We start from the raw sequence: 17,840 nt of genomic DNA, 5'->3' as shown, positions 1-17,840 counted from the left end.
TACGAAGTCTTACTCTAACCAGAAAATCCTTCACACCCACCTGCTTTACAAGGGTTTCATGCCACACTATAATGTTTGGACGAGGCACGGAGAAATAGGGGTTATGATGGAAGACGACGAAGAAGAAGAGTACGATGACAACTATGTGCCCCCTGAATACCGTGATGCTGCAACGGGGGGAGCTGGTGAAGATCAAGAGGAACCAGACGATATGCCCAATGATGCTGCAACAGGTGAAACTGCTGAAGATCAAGAGGAACCAGACGATGTGCCCGGTGATGATGATCTCCGTCGGGTCATTGTCGATGCAAGGACGCAATGCGAAAGTCAAAAGGAGAAGCTGAAGTTCGATCGCATGTTAGAGGATCACAAAAAAGGGTTGTACCCCAATTGCGAAGAAGGCAACACAAATCTCGGTACCGTACTGGAATTGCTGCAGTGGAAGGCAGAGAATGCTGTGCCTAACAAAGGATTTGAGAAGCTACTGAAAATATTGAAGAAGAAGCTTCCAAAGGATAACGATTTGCCCGACAGTACATACGCAACAAAGAAGGTCGTATGCCCTCTAGGATTGGAGGTGGAGAAGATACATGCATGCCCTAATGACTGTATCCTATACCGCGGTGCATACAAGGATCTGAACGCATGCCCGGTATGCGGTGCATTGCGGTATAAGATCAGACGAGATGACCCTGGTGATGTTCACGACGAGCCCCACAGGAAGAGGGTTCCTGTGAAGGTGATGTGGTATGCTCCTATAATACCACGGTTGAAACGTCTGTACAGAAACGGAAAGCATGCCAAGTCGATGCGATGGCACAGTGAGGACCGTAAGAAAGACGGGAAGTTGAGAGCACCCGCTGACGGGTCGCAGTGGAGAAAAATCGTGAGAAAGTACTGGGATGAGTTTGCAAAGGACCCAAGGAACGTATGGTTTGCTTTAAGCGCGGATGGCATTAATCCTTTCGGGGAGCAGAGCAGCAATCACAGCACCTGGCCTGTGACTCTATGTATGTATAACCTTCTGTTGAGGAACGTAGTAATTTCAAAAAAAATTCCTATGCACACGCAAGATCATGGTGATGCATAGCAACGAGAGGGGAGAGTGTTGTCTACGTACCCTCGTAGACCAAAGCGGAAGCATTGACGCAACGTAGAGGAAGTAGTCGTACGTCTTCCCGGGCCAACCGATCCAAGCACCGTTACTCCGGCACCTCCGAGTTCTTGGCACACGTTCAGCTCGATGACGCTCCCCGGGCTCCGATCCAGCAAAGCTTCGGGGATGAGTTCCGTCAGCATGACGGCGTGGTGACGATCTTGATGTTCTACCGTCGCAGGGCTTCTCCTAAGCGCTGCTACAATATGATTGAGGTGGAATATGGTGGAGGGGGGCACCGCACACGGCTAAGGAACGATCACGAAGATCAACTTGTGTGTCTATGGGGTGCCCCCTGCCCCTGTATATAAAGGAGTGGAGGAGGGGAGGGCCGGCCCTCTCTATGGCGCGCCCTAGGGGAGTCCTACTCCCACCGGGAGTAGGATTCCCCCTTTCCTAGTCCAACTAGGATTCCTTCCAAGTAGTAGGAGTAGGAGACAAGGAAGGGGAAGGGAGAAGGGAAGGAAGGAGGGGGCGCAGCCCTCCCCTTAGTCCAATTCGGACTAGGCCTTGGGGGGCGCGCGGCCTGCCCTAGGCAGCCCCTCTCTCTTTCCCGTATGGCCCAATAAGACCCATATACTCCCCGGCGAATTCCCGTAACTCTCCGGTACTCCGAAAAATACCCGAATCACTCGGAACCTTTCTGATGTCCGAATATAGTCGTCCAATATATCGATCTTTACGTCTCGACCATTTAGAGACTCCTCGTCATGTCCCCGATCCCATCCGGGACTCCGAACTCCTTCGGTACATCAAAACTCATAAACTCATAATATAACTGTCATCGAAACCTTAAGCGTGCGGACCCTACGGTTCGAGAACAATGTAGACATGACCGAGACATGTCTCCAGTCAATAACCAATAGCGGAACCTGGATGCTCATATTGGCTCCTACATATTCTACGAAGATCTTTATCGGTCAGACCGCATAACAACATACGTTGTTCCCTTTGTCATCGGTATGTTACTTGCCCGAGATTCGATCGTCGGTATCTCAATACCTAGTTCAATCTCGTTACCGGCAAGTCTCTTTACTCGTTCCGTAATACATCATCTTGCAACTAACTCATTAGTTGCAATGCTTGCAAGGCTTAAGTGATGTGCATTACCGAGAGGGCCCAGAGATACGTCTCCGACAATCGGAGTGACAAATCCTAATCTCGAAATACGCCAACCCAACAAGTACCTTTGGAGACACCTGTAGAGCTCCTTTATAATCACCCAGTTACGTTGTGACGTTTGGTAGTACACAAAGTGTTCCTCCGGTAAACGGGAGTTGCATAATCTCATAGTCATAGGAACATGTATAAGTCATGAAGAAAGCAATAGCAACAAACTTAAACGATCAAGTGCTAAGCTAACGGAATGGGCCAAGTCAATCAGATCATTCATCTAATGATGTGATCCCATTAATCAAATAACAACTCTTTGTCTATGGTTAGGAAACATAACCATCTTTGATTAATGAGCTAGTCAAGTAGAGGCATACTAGTGACACTTTGTTTGTCTATGTATTCACACATGTATTATGTTTCCGGTTAATACAATTCTAGCATGAATAATAAACATTTATCATGAAATAAGGAAATAAATAATAACTTTATTATTGCCTCTAGGGCATATTTCCTTCAGTCTCCCACTTGCACTAGAGTCAATAATCTAGTTCACATCACCATGTGATTTAACACCAATAGTTCACATCTTTATGTGATTAGTTCACATCTCCATGTGACTAACACCCAAAGGGTTTACTAGATTCTACAATCTAGTTCACATCGCTATGTGATTAACACCCAAAGAGTGATCATGTTTTGCTTGTGAGAGAAATTTAGTCAACGGGTCTGCCAAATTCAGATCCGTAAGTATTTTGCAAATTTGTATGTCAACAATGCTCTGCAAGGAGCTACTCTAGCTAATTGCTCCCACTTTTAATATGTATCTGGATCGAGATTTAGAGTCATCCAGATCGGTGTCAAAGCTTGCATCGACGTAACTCTTTACGACAAACCTTTTGTCACCTCCATAATCGAGAAACATATCCTTATTCCACTAAGGATAGTATTGACCGCTGTCCAGTGATTTTACTCCTAGATCACTATTGTACTCCCTTGCCAAAATCAGTGCAGGGTATACAATAGATCTGGTACATAGCATGGCATACTTTATAGAACCTATGGCTGAGGCATAGGGAATGACTTTCATTCTCTTTCTATCTTCTGGCGTGGTCGGGCTTTGAGTCTTACTCAATTTCACACCTTGTAACACAGGAAAGAACTCTTTCTTTGATTGTTCCATTTTGAACTACTTCAAAATCTTGTCAAGGTATGTACTCATTGAAAAAACTTATCAAGCGTCTTGATCTATCTCTATAGATCTTGATGCTCAATATGTAAGCAGCTTCACCGAGGTCTTTCTTTGAAAAACTCCTTTCAAACACTCCTTTATGCTTTGCAGAATAATTCTACATTATTTCTGATCAACAATATGTCATTCACATATACTTATCAGAAATGTTGTATTGCTCCCACTCACTTTCTTGTAAATACAGGCTTCACCGCAAGTCTGTATAAAACTATATGCTTTGATCAACTTATCAAAGCGTATATTCCAACTCCGAGATGCTTGCACCAGTCCATAGATGGATCGTTGGAGCTTGCATATTTTGTTAACACCTTTAGGATCGACAAAACCTTCTAGTTGCATCGTATACAACTCTTTTTTAATAAATCCATTAAGGAATGCAGTTTTGTTTATCCATTTACTAGATTTCATAAAATGCGGCAATTGCTAACATGATTCGGACAGACTTAAGCATAGATACGAGTGAGAAACTCTCATCGTAATCAACACTTTGAACTTGTCGAAAACCTTTTGCGACAATTCTAGCTTTGTAGATAGTAACACTACTATCAACGTCTGTCTTCCTCTTGAAGATCCATTTATTTTCAATTGCTTGCCGATCATCGGGCAAGTCAACCAAAGTCCAAACTTTGTTCTCATACATGGATCATATCTCAGATTTCATGGCCTCAAACCATTTCGCGGAATCTGGGCTCATCATCGCTTCCTCATAGTTCGCAAGTTCGTCATGGTCTAGTAACATGACTTCCAGAACAGGATTACCATACCACTCTGGTGTGGATCTCACTCTGGTTTACCTACGAGATTCGTTAGTAACTTGATCTGAAGTTACATAATCATCATCATTAGCTTTCTCACTAATTGGTGTAGTAGTCACAAGAACAGATTTTTGTGATGAACTATTTTCCAATAAGGGAGAAGGTACAATTACCTTATCAAGTTTTCTACTTTCCTCCCACTTACTTCTTTCGAGAGAAACTCCTTCTCTAGAAAGGATCCACTCTCGGCAATAAAGATCTTGCCTTCGGATCTGTGATAGAAGGTGTACCCAATAATCTCTTTTTGGGTATCCTATGAAGACGTATTTCTCCGATTTGGGTTTGAGCTTATCAGGATGAAACTTTTTCATATAAGCATCACAACCCCAAACTTTAAGAAACGACAATTTTGGTTTCTTGCCAAACCATAGTTCAGATTGTGTCGTCTCAACGGACTTAGATGGTGCCCTTTTTAACGTGAAAGCATCTGTCTTTAATGCATAACCCCAAAATGATAGTGGTAAATCGGTAAGAAACATCATAGATTGCACTATATCCAATAAAGTACGGTTATGACGTTCGGACACACCATTATGATGTGGTGTTCCAGGTGGCATGAATTTGTGAAACTATTCCACATTGTTTTAATTGAAGACCAAACTCGTAACTCAAATATTTGTCTCCGCGATCAGATCATAGAAACTTTATTTTCTTGTCACGATGATTTTCCACTTCACTCTGAAATTCTTTGAACTTTTCAAATGTTTCAGACTTATGTTTCATCAAGTAGATATACCCATATCTGCTCAAATCATCTGTGAAGGTCAGAAAATAATGATACCCGCTGCAAGCTTCAATATTCATCGGACCACATACATCACTATGTATGATTTCCAACAAATCTATTGCTTGCTCCATTGTTCCGGAGAACGGCGTTTTAGTCATCTTGCCCAAGAGGCATGGTTCGCAAGCATCAAGTGATTCATAATCAAGTGATTCCAAAAGTCCATCAGCATGGAGTTTCTTCATGCGCTTTACACCAATATGACCTAAACGGCAGTGCCACAAATAAGTTGCACTATCATTATTAACTTTGCATCTTTTGGCTTCAATATTATGAATATGTGTATCACAACGATCAAGATCCAACGAACCATTTTCATTGGGTGTATAACCATAGAAGGTTTTATTCATGTAAACAGAAGAACAATTATTCTCTAACTTAAATGAATAACCGTATTGCAATAAACATGATCAAATCATATTCATGCTCAACACAAACACCAAATAACATTTGTTCGACACTAATCCCGAAAGTATAGGGAGTGGGCGATGATGATCATATCAATCTTGGAACCACTTCCAACACACATCGTCACTTCACCCTTAACTAGTCTCTGTTTATTTTGCAACTCTCGTTTCGAGTTACTACACTTCAGCAACTGAACCAGTATCAAATACTTAGGGTTTTCTATAAACACTAGTAAAGTACACATCAATAACATGTATATCAAATATACCTTTGTTCATTTTGCCATCCTTCTTATCCGCCAAATTCTTGGGGCAGTTCCGCTTCCAGTGACCAGTTCCTTTGCAGTAGAAGCACTCAGTCTCAGGCTTAGGTCCAGACTTGGGCTTCTTCACTTGAGCAGCAACTCGCTTGCCGTTCTTATTGAAGTTCCCCTTCTTCCCTTTGACGTTTTCTTGAAACTAGTAGTCTCGTCAACCATCAACACTTGATGTTTTTCTTGATTTCTACCTTCGCCGATTTTAGCATCATGAAGAGCTTGGGAATCGTTTCCGTTATCCCTTGCATATTATAGTTCATCATGAAGTTCTACTAACTTGGTGATGGTGACTAGAGAATTCTGTCAATCACTATTTTATCTGGAAGATTAACTCCCACTTGATTCAAGCGATTGTAGTACCTAGACAATCTGAGCACATGCTCACTAGTTGAGCGATTCTCCTCCATCTTTTAGCTATAGAACTTGTTGGAGACTTCATATCTCTCAACTCGGGTATTTGCTTGAAATATTAACTTCAACTCCTGGAACATCTCATATGGTCCATGACGTTCAAGACGTTTTTGAAGTCCCGATTCTAAGCTGTTAAGCATGGTGCACTAAACTATCAAGTAGTCATCATATTGAGCTAGCCAAACATTCATAACGTCTACATCTACTCCTGCAATAGGTCTGTCACCTAGCGGTGCATCAAGAACATAATTCTTCTGTGCAGCAATGAGGATAAACCTCAGATCACAGATCCAATCCGCATCATTTCTACTAACATCTTTCAATACAATTTTCTGTAGGAACATATCAAAATAAACATATGAAAGCAATAACGCGAGCTATTGATCTACAACATAGATATGCTAATACTACCAGGACTAAGTTCATGATAAATTAAAGTTTAATTAATCATATTACTTAAGAACTCCCACTTAGATAGACATCCCTCTAATCTTCTAAGTGCACGTGATCCATATCAACTAAACCATGTCCGATCATCACGTGAGATGGAGTAGTTTCAATGGTGAAAATCACTATGTTGATCATATCTACTATATGATTCACGCTCGACCTTTCGGTCTCCGTGTTCCAAGGCCATAACTATATATGCTTGGCTCGTCAAGTATAACCTGAGTATTCCGCATGTGCAACTATTTTGCACCCGTTGTATTTGAACGTAGAGCCTATCACACCCGATCATCACGTGGTGTCTCAGCACGAAGAACTTTCGCAACGGTGCATACTCAGGGAGAACACTTCTTGATAATTAGTGAGAGATCATCTTAAAATGCTACCGTCAATCAAAGCAAGATAAGATGCATAAAAGATAAACATCACCTGCAATCAATATAAGTGATATGATATGGCCATCATCATCTTGTGCTTGTGATCTCCATCTTCGAAGCACCATCATGATCACCATCGTCACCGGCGCGACACCTTGATCTCCATCGTAGCATCGTTGTCGTCTCGCCAATCTTATGCTTCTACGACTATCGCTACCGCTTAGTGATAAAGTAAAGCATTACAGGGTGATTGCATTGCATACAATAAAGCGACAACCATATGGCTCCTGCCAGTTGCCGATAACTCGGTTACAAAACATGATCATCTCATACAATAAAATTTAGCATCATGTCTTAACCATATCACATCACAACATGCCCTGCAAAAACAAGTTAGACGTCCTCTACTTTGTTGTTGCAAATTTTACGTGGCTGCTACGGGCTTAGCAAGAACCAATCTTACCTACGCATCAAAACCACAACGATAGTTTGTCAAGTTGGTGCTGTTTTAACCTTCGCAAGGACCGGGCGTAGCCACACTCGGTTCAACTAAAGTTGGAGAAACTGACACCCGCTAGTCACCTGTGTGCATAGCACGGCGGTAAAACCAGTCTCGCGTAAGCGTACGCGTAATGTCAGTCCGGGCCGCTTCATCCAACAATACCGCCGAACCAAAGTATGACATGCTGGTAAGCAGTATGACTTATATCGCCCACAACTCACTTGTGTTCTACTCGTGCATATTACATCAACACATAAAACCTGGCTCGGATGCCACTGTTCGGGAACGTAGTAATTTCAAAAAAAATTCCTACGCACACGCAAGATCATGGTGATGCATAGCAACGAGAGGGGAGAGTGTTGTCTACGTACCCTCGTAGACCGAAGCGGAAGCGTTGACGCAACATAGAGGAAGTAGTCGTACGTCTTCCCGGTCCAACCGATCCAAGCACCGTTACTCCGGCACCTCCGAGTTCTTGGCACACGTTCAGCTCGATGACGCTCCCCGGGCTCCCATCCAGCAAAGCTTCGGGGATGAGTTTCATCAGCACGACGGCGTGGAGACGATCTTGATGTTCTACCGTCGCAGGAATTCGCCTAAGCGCTGCTACAATATGACCGAGGTGGAATATGGTGGAGGGGGGCACCGCACACGGCTAAGAAACTGTTGGGTAACGCAGTAATTTCAAAAAATTTCCTATGCACACGCAAGATCATGGTGATGCACAACAACGAGAGGGGAGAGTGTTGTCTACGTACCAACGCAGACCGACTGCGGAAGCGATCACACAACGTAGAGGAAGTAGTCGTACGTTTTCTTCCCGATCCGACCGATCCAAGCACCGTTACTCCGGCACCTCCGAGTTCTTAGCACACGTTCAGCTCGATGACGTTCCTCGGGCTCCGATCCAGCAAAGCGTCGAGGAAGAGTTCCGTCAGCACGACGGCGTGGTGACGATCTTGATGTACTACCGACGCAGGGCTTCGCCTAAGCACTGTAACGGTATGATCGAGGTGGAATTTGGTGGCAGGGGGCACCGCACACGGCTAAGGAACGATCTCAAGGATCAACTTGTTGTGTCTTGGGGTGCCCCCTGCCCCCGTATATAAAGGCCAGGGGCAGGGGGTTCGGCCGGCTAGAGGGAGAGGGCGCAGGAGGAGTCCTACTCCCACCGGGAGTAGGACTCCCCCCCCCCTCAATCCTATTCCAATTAGGACTCAAGGGGGGGAAAGAGAAGAGAGGGGGCCGGACCACTTCTCCTAGTCCTACTAGGACTTGGGGAAGGGGGGGGCGCCGGCCAGCTTGTGGGCTGCCTCTTTTCTCTTTTCCACTAAGGCCCAATAGGCCCATTAGCCTCCGGGGGGGTTCCGGTAACCCTCCCGGTAATCCGGTAAAATCCCGATTTCACCCGGAACGCTTCCGGTGTCCAAACATAGGCTTCCAATATATCAATCTTTACGTCTCGACCATTTCGAGACTCCTCGTCATGTCCGTGATCTCATCCGGGACTCCGAACAAGCTTCGGTACATCAAAATGCATAAACTCATAATAACTGTCATCGTAACGTTAAGCGTGCGGACCCTACGGTTCGAGAACAATGTAGACATGACCGAGACACGTCTCCGGTCAATAACCAATAGCGGGACCTGGATGCCCATATTGGCTCCTACATATTCTACGAAGATCTTTATCGGTCTGACCGCATAACAACATACGTTGTTCCCTTTGTCATCGGTATGTTACTTGCCCGAGATTCGATCGTCGGTATCCAATACCTAGTTCAATCTCGTTACTGGCAAGTCTCTTTACTCGTTCTGTAATACATCATCTCATAACTAACATCTTTAGTTATCATGCTTGCAAGGCTAATGTGATGTGTACTACCGAGAGGGCCCAGAGATACCTCTCCGACAATCGGAGTGACAAACCCTAATCTCGAAATACGCCAACCCAACATCTACCATTGGAGACACCTGTAGTACTCCTTTATAATCACCCAGTTACGTTGTGACGTTTGGTAGTACCCAAAGTGTTCCTCCGGTAAACGGGAGTTGCATAATCTCATAGTTATAGGAACATGTATAAGTCATGAAGAAAGCAATAGCAACATACTAAACGATCGGGTGCTAAGCTAATGGAATGGGTCATGTCAATCAGATCATTCAACTAATGATGTGACCTCGTTAATCAAATAACAACTCTTTGTTCATGGTTAGGAAACATAACCATCTTTGATTAACGAGCTAGTCTAGTAGAGGCATACTAGTGACACTCTGTTGGTCTATGTATTCACACATGTATTATGTTTCCGGTTAATACAATTCTAGCATGAATAATAAACATTTATCATGATATAAGGAAATAAATAATAACTTTATTATTGCCTCTAGGGCATATTTCCTTCAGTCTCCCACTTGCACTAGAGTCAATAATCTAGATTACACAGTAATGATTCTAACACCCATGGAGTCTTGGTGCTGATCATGTTTTGCTCGTGGAAGAGGCTTAGTCAACGGGTCTGCAACATTCAGATCCGTATGTATCTTGCAAATCTCTATGTCTCCCACCTGGACTAAATCCCGGATGGAGTTGAAGCGTCTCTTGATGTGTTTGGTTCTTTTGTGAAATCTGGATTCCTTTGCCAAGGCAATTGCACCAGTATTGTCACAGAAGATTTTCATTGGACCCGATGCACTAGGTATGACACCTAGATCGGATATGAACTCCTTCATCCAGACTCCTTTGTTTGCTGCTTCCGAAGCAGCTATGTACTCCGCTTCACATGTAGATCCTGCTACGACGCTTTGTTTAGAACTGCACCAACTGACAGCTCCACCGTTTAAAGTAAACACGTATCCGGTTTGCGATTTAGAATCGTCCGGATCAGTGTCAAAGCTTGCATCAACGTAACCTTTTACGGTGAGCTCTTTGTCACCTCCATATACGAGAAACATGTCCTTAGTCCTTTTCAGGTATTTCAGGATGTTCTTGACCGCTGTCCAGTGATCCACTACTGGATTACTTTGGTACCTCCCTGCTAAACTTATAGCAAGGCACACATCAGGTCTGGTACACAGCATTGCATACATGATAGAGCCTATGGCTGAAGCATAGGGAACATCTTTCATTTTCTCTCTATCTTCTGCATTGGTCGGGCATTGAGTCTGACTCAACTTCACACCTTGTAACACAGGCAAGAACCCTTTCTTTGCTTGATCCATTTTGAACTTCTTCAAAATCTTGTCAAGGTATGTGCTTTGTGAAAGTCCAATTAAGCGTTTTGATCTATCTCTATAGATCTTTATGCCTAATATGTAAGCAGCTTCCCCGAGGTCTTTCATCGAAAAACTTTTATTCAAGTATCCCTTTATGCTATCCAGAAATTCTATATCATTTCCAATCAGTAATATGTCATCCACATATAATATCAGAAATGCTACAGAGCTCCCACTCACTTTCTTGTAAATACAGGCTTCTCCAAAAGTCTGTATAAACCCAAATGCTTTGATCACACTATCAAAGCGTTTATTCCAACTCTGAGATGCTTGCACCAGTCCATAAATGGATCGCTGGAGTTTGCACACTTTGTTAGCTCCCTTTGGATCGACAAAACCTTCTGGTTGCATCATATACAACTCTTCTTCCAGAAATCCATTCAGGAATGCGGTTTTTACATCCATTTGCCAAATTTCATAATCATAAAATGCGGCAATTGCTAACATGATTCTGACAGACTTAAGCATCGCTACGGGTGAGAAAGTCTCATCGTAGTCAACTCCTTGAACTTGTCTAAAACCTTTTGCGACAAGTCGAGCTTTGTAGACAGTAACATTACCATCAGCGTCAGTCTTTTTCTTAAAGATCCATTTATTCTCAATTGCTTGCCGATCATCGGGCAAGTCAACCAAAGTCCATACTTTGTTCTCATACATGGATCCCATCTCAGATTTCATGGCTTCAAGCCACTTTGCGGAATCTGGGCTCACCATCGCTTCTTCATAGTTTGTAGGTTCATCATGATCTAGTAGCATGACTTCCAGAACAGGATTACCGTACCACTCTGGTGCGGATCTTACTCTGGTTGATCTACGAGGTACAGTAGTATCTTGATCTAAAGTTTCATGATCATCATCATTAACTTCCTCTCTTATTGGTGTAGGTCTCACAGAAACAATTTTCTGTGATGTTCTATTTCCCAATAACGGAGTGGGTACAGTTACCTCGTCAAGTTCTACTTTCCTCCCACTCACTTCTTTCGAGAGAAACTCCTTCTCAAGAAAGTTTCCGAATTTAGCAACAAAAGTCTTGCCTTCGGATCTGTGATAGAAGGTGTATCCAATAGTTTCCTTTGGATATCCTATGAAGACACACTTCTCCGATTTGGGTTCGAGCTTATCAGGTTGAAGCTTTTTCACATAAGCATCGCAGCCCCAAACTTTAAGAAACGACAACTTTGGTTTCTTGCCAAACCATAGTTCATAAGGCGTCGTCTCAACGGATTTAGATGGTGCCCTATTTAACGTGAATGCGGCCGTCTCTAAAGCATAACCCCAAAATGATAGCGGTAAATCAGTAAGAGACATCATAGATCGCACCATATCTAGTAAAGTACGATTACGACGTTCGGACACACCATTACATTGTGGTGTTCCGGGTGGCGTGAGTTGCGAAACTATTCCACAATTTTTCAAATGTACACCAAACTCGTAAGTCAAATATTCTCCTCCACGATCAGATCGTAGAAACTTTATTTTCTTGTTACGATGATTTTCAACTTCACTCTGAAATTCCTTGAACTTTTCAAATGTTTCAGACTTATGTTTCATTAAGTAGATATACCCATATCTGCTTAAATCATCTGTGAAGGTGAGAAAATAACGATATCCGCCACGAGCCTCAATATTCATCGGACCACATACATCGGTATGTATGATTTCCAATAAATCTGTTGCTCTCTCCATAGTGCCGGAGAACGGTGTTTTAGTCATCTTGCCCATGAGGCACGGTTCGCAAGTACCAAGTGATTCATAATCAAGTGGTTCCAAAAGCCCATCAGTATGGAGTTTCTTCATGCGCTTTACACCGATATGACCTAAACGGCAGTGCCACAAATAAGTTGCACTATCATTATCAACTCTGCATCTTTTGGCTTCAACATTATGAATATGTGTATTACTACTATCGAGATTCAATAAGAATAGACCACTTTTCAAGGGTGCATGACCATAAAAGATATTACTCATATAAATAGAACAACCATTATTCTCTGATTTAAATGAATAACCGTCTCGCATCAAACAAGATCCAGATATAATGTTCATGCTCAACGCTGGCACCAAATAACAATTATTTAGGTCTAATATTAATCCCGAAGGTAGATGTAGAGGTAGCGTGCCGACGGCGATCACATCGACTTTGGAACCGTTTCCCACGCGCATCGTCACCTCGTCCTTTGCTAGTGTCCGCTTATTCTGTAGTCCCTGTTTCGAGTTGCAAATATTAGCAACAGAACCAGTATCAAATACCCAGGTGCTACTGCGAGCATTAGTAAGGTACACATCAATAACATGTATATCACATATACCTTTGTTCTCCTTGCCATCCTTCTTATCCGCCAAATACTTGGGGCAGTTCCGCTTCCAGTGACCAGTCTGCTTGCAGTAGAAGCACTCAGTTTCAGGCTTAGGTCCAGACTTGGGTTTCTTCTCTTGAGCAGCAACTTGCTTGCCGTTCTTTTGAAGTTCCCCTTCTTCTTCCCTTTGCCCTTTTTCTTGAAACTAGTGGTTTTGTTAACCATCAACACTTGATGCTCCTTCTTGATTTCTACCTCCGCAGCTTTCAGCATAGCGAAGAGCTCGGGAATAGTCTTGTTCATCCCTTGCATATTATAGTTCATCACAAAGCTCTTGTAGCTTGGTGGCAGTGATTGGAGAATTCTGTCAATGACGCAATCATTCGGAAGTGTAACTCCCAATTGAATCAAGTGATTATTATACCCAGACATTTTGAGTATATGCTCACTGACAGAACTGTTCTCCTCCATCTTGCAGCTATAGAACTTATTGGAGACTTCATATCTCTCAATCCGGGCATTTGCTTGAAATATTAACTTCAACTCCTGGAACATCTCATATGCTCCATGACGTTCAAAACGTCGTTGAAGTCCCGGTTCTAAGCCGTAAAGCATGGCACACTGAACTATTGAGTAGTCATCAGCTTTGCTCTGCCAGACGTTCATAACTTCTGGTGTTGCTCTTGCAGCAGGCCTGGCACTCAGCGGTGCTTCCAAGACGTAATTCTTCTGTGCAGCAATGAGGATAATCCTCAGGTTACGGACCCAGTCCGTGTAATTGCTACCATCATCTTTCAACTTTGCTTTCTCAAGGAACGCATTAAAATTCAACGGAACAACAGCACGAGCCATCTATCAACGACATAAACAAGCAAGATACTATCAGGTACTAAGTTCATGATAATTTTAAGTTCAGTTAATTTACTTAAGAACTCCCACTTAGATAGACATCCCTCTAATCATCTAAGTGATCACGTGATCCAAATCAACTAAACCATAACCGATCATCACGTGAGATGGAGTAGTTTTCAATGGTGAACATCAATATGTTGATCATATCTACTATATGATTCACGCTCGACCTTTCGGTCTCCGTGTTCCGAGGCCATATCTGTATATGCTTGGCTCGTCAAGTATAACCTGAGTATTCTGCGTGTGCAACTGTTTTGCACCCGTTGTATTTGAACGTAGAGCCTATCACACCCGATCATCACGTGGTGTCTCAGCACGAAGAACTTTTGCAACGGTGCATACTCAGGGAGAACACTTCTTGATAATTTAGTGAGAGATCATCTTATAATGCTACTGTCAATCAAAGCAAGATAAGATGCATAAAAGGATAAACATCACATGCAATCAATATAAGTGATATGATATGGCCATCATCATCTTGTGCTTTGTGATCTCCATCTCCGAAGCACCGTCATGATCACCATCGTCACCGGCGCGACACCTTGATCTCCATCGTAGCATCGTTGTCGTCTCGCCAATCTTATGCTTCCACGACTATCACTACCGTTTAGTAATAAAGTAAAGCATTACATCGCGATTGCATTGCATACAATAAAGCGACAACCATATGGCTCCTGCCAGTTGCCGATAACTCGGTTACAAAACATGATCATCTCATACAATAAAATCAGCATCATGCCTTGACCATATCACATCACAACATACCCTGCAAAAACAAGTTAGACGTCCTCTACTTTGTTGTTGCAAGTTTTACGTGGCTGCTACGGGCTTAAGTAAGAACTCATCTCACCTACGCATCAAAACCACAACGATAGTTCGTCAAATAGACTCCGTTTTAACCTTCTCAAGGACCGGGCGTAGTCACACTTGGTTCAACTAAAGTTGGAGAGACAGTCTTCCGCAAGCCATCTGTGTGCAAAGCACGTCGAGGGAACCGGTCTCGCGTAAGAGTACGCGTAAGGTTGGTCCGGATCGTCTCGTCCAACAATACCGCCGAACCAAAGTATGACATGCTGGTAGGCAGTATGACTTGTATCGCCCACAACTCACTTGTGTTCTACTCGTGCATATAACATCAAACCATAAAAACCTAGGCTCTGATACCACTGTTGGGTAACGCAGTAATTTCAAAAAATTTCCTACGCACACGCAAGATCATGGTGATGCACAGCAACGAGAGGGGAGAGTGTTGTCTACGTACCAACGCAGACCGACTGCGGAAGCGATCACACAACATAGAGGAAGTAGTCGTACGTTTTCTTCCCGATCCGACCGATCCAAGCACCGTTACTCCGGCACCTCCGAGTTCTTAGCACACGTTCAGCTCGATGACGTTCCTCGGGCTCCGATCCAGCAAAGCGTCGAGGAAGAGTTCCGTCAGCACGACGGCGTGGTGACGATCTTGATGTACTACCGACGCAGGGCTTCGCCTAAGCACTGTAACGGTATGATCGAGGTGGAATTTGGTGGCAGGGGGCACCGCACACGGCTAAGGAACGATCTCAAGGATCAACTTGTTGTGTCTTGGGGTGCCCCCTGCCCCCGTATATAAAGGCCAGGGGCAGGGGGTTCGGCCGGCTAGAGGGAGAGGGCGCAGGAGGAGTCCTACTCCCACCGGGAGTAGGACTCCCCCCCTCAATCCTATTCCAATTAGGACTCAAGGGGGGGAAAGAGAAGAGAGGGGGCCGTCCCACTTCTCCTAGTCCTACTAGGACTTGGGGAAGGGGGGGGGGCGCCGGCCAGCTTGTGGGCTGCCTCTTTTCTCTTTTCCACTAAGGCCCAATAGGCCCATTAGCCTCCGGGGGGGTTCCGGTAACCCTCCCGGTAATCCGGTAAAATCCCGATTTCACCCGGAACGCTTCCGGTGTCCAAACATAGGCTTCCAATATATCAATCTTTACGTCTCGACCATTTCGAGACTCCTCGTCATGTCCGTGATCTCATCCGGGACTCCGAACAAGCTTCGGTACATCAAAATGCATAAACTCATAATAACTATCATCGTAACGTTAAGCGTGCGGACCCTACGGTTCGAGAACAATGTAGACATGACCGAGACACGTCTCCGGTCAATAACCAATAGCGGGACCTGGATGCCCATATTGGCTCCTACATATTCTACGAAGATCTTTATCGGTCAGACCGCATAACAACATACGTTGTTCCCTTTGTCATCGGTATGTTACTTGCCCGAGATTCGATCGTCGGTATCCAATACCTAGTTCAATCTCGTTACTGGCAAGTCTCTTTACTCGTTCTGTAATACATCATCCCATAACTAACATCTTTAGTTATCATGCTTGCAAGGCTTATGTGATGTGTACTACCGAGAGGGCCCAGAGATACCTCTCCGACAATCGGAGTGACAAACCCTAATCTCGAAATACGCCAACCCAACATCTACCATTGGAGACACCTGTAGTACTCCTTTATAATCACCCAGTTATGTTGTGACGTTTGGTAGTACCCAAAGTGTTCCTCCGGTAAACGGGAGTTGCATAATCTCATAGTTATAGGAACATGTATAAGTCATGAAGAAAGCAATAGCAACATACTAAACGATCGGGTGCTAAGCTAATGGAATGGGTCATGTCAATCAGATCATTCAACTAATGATGTGACCTCGTTAATCAAATAACAACTCTTTGTTCATGGTTAGGAAACATAACCATCTTTGATTAACGAGCTAGTCTAGTAGAGGCATACTAGTGACACTCTGTTGGTCTATGTATTCACACATGTATTATGTTTCCGGTTAATACAATTCTAGCATGAATAATAAACATTTATTATGATATAAGGAAATAAATAATAACTTTATTATTGCCTCTAGGGCATATTTCCTTCAGAAACGATCACGAAGATCAACTTGTGTGTCTATGGGGTGCTCCCTGCCCCCGTATATAAAGGAGTGGAGGAGGGGAGGGCCGGCCCTCTCTATGGCGCGCCCTAGGGGAGTCCTACTCCCACCGGGAGTAGGATTCCCCCTTTCCTAGTCCAACTAGGATTCCTTCCAAGTAGTAGGAGTAGGAGACAAGGAAGGGGAAGGGAGAAGGGAAGGAAGGAGGGGGCGCAGCCCTCCCCTTAGTCCAATTTGGACTAGGCCTTGGGGGGGGCGCGGCCTGCCCTAGGCAGCCCCTCTCTCTTTCCCGTACGACCCAATAAGGCCCATATACTCCCCGGCGAATTCCCGTAACTCTCCGGTACTCCGAAAAATACCCGAATCACTCAGAACCTTTCCGATGTCCAAATATAGTCGTCCAATATATCGATCTTTACGTATCGACCATTTAGAGACTCCCCATCATGTCCCCGATCCCATCCGGGACTCCGAACTCCTTCGGTACATCAAAACTCATAAACTCATAATATAACTGTCATCGAAACCTTAAGCGTGCGGACCCTACGGTTCGAGAACAATGTAGACATGACCGAGACATGTCTCGGGTCAATAACCAATAGCGGAACCTGGATGCTCATATTGGCTCCTACATATTCTATGAAGATCTTTATCGGTCAGACCGCATAACAACATACGTTGTTCCCTTTGTCATCGGTATGTTACTTGCCCGAGATTCGATCATCGGTATCTCAATACCTAGTTCAATCTCATTACCGGCAAGTCTCTTTACTCATTCCGTAATACATCATCTCGCAACTAACTCATTAGTTGCAATGTGTGCAAGGCTTAAGTGATGTGCATTACCGAGAGGG

Source organism: Triticum urartu, chromosome 2A (assembly GCF_056163025.1).
Source record: "Triticum urartu cultivar PI428250 chromosome 2A, HENAU_Tu73, whole genome shotgun sequence".
NCBI lineage: Eukaryota > Viridiplantae > Streptophyta > Magnoliopsida > Poales > Poaceae > Triticum > Triticum urartu.
This window is presented reverse-complemented; position numbering follows the sequence as displayed.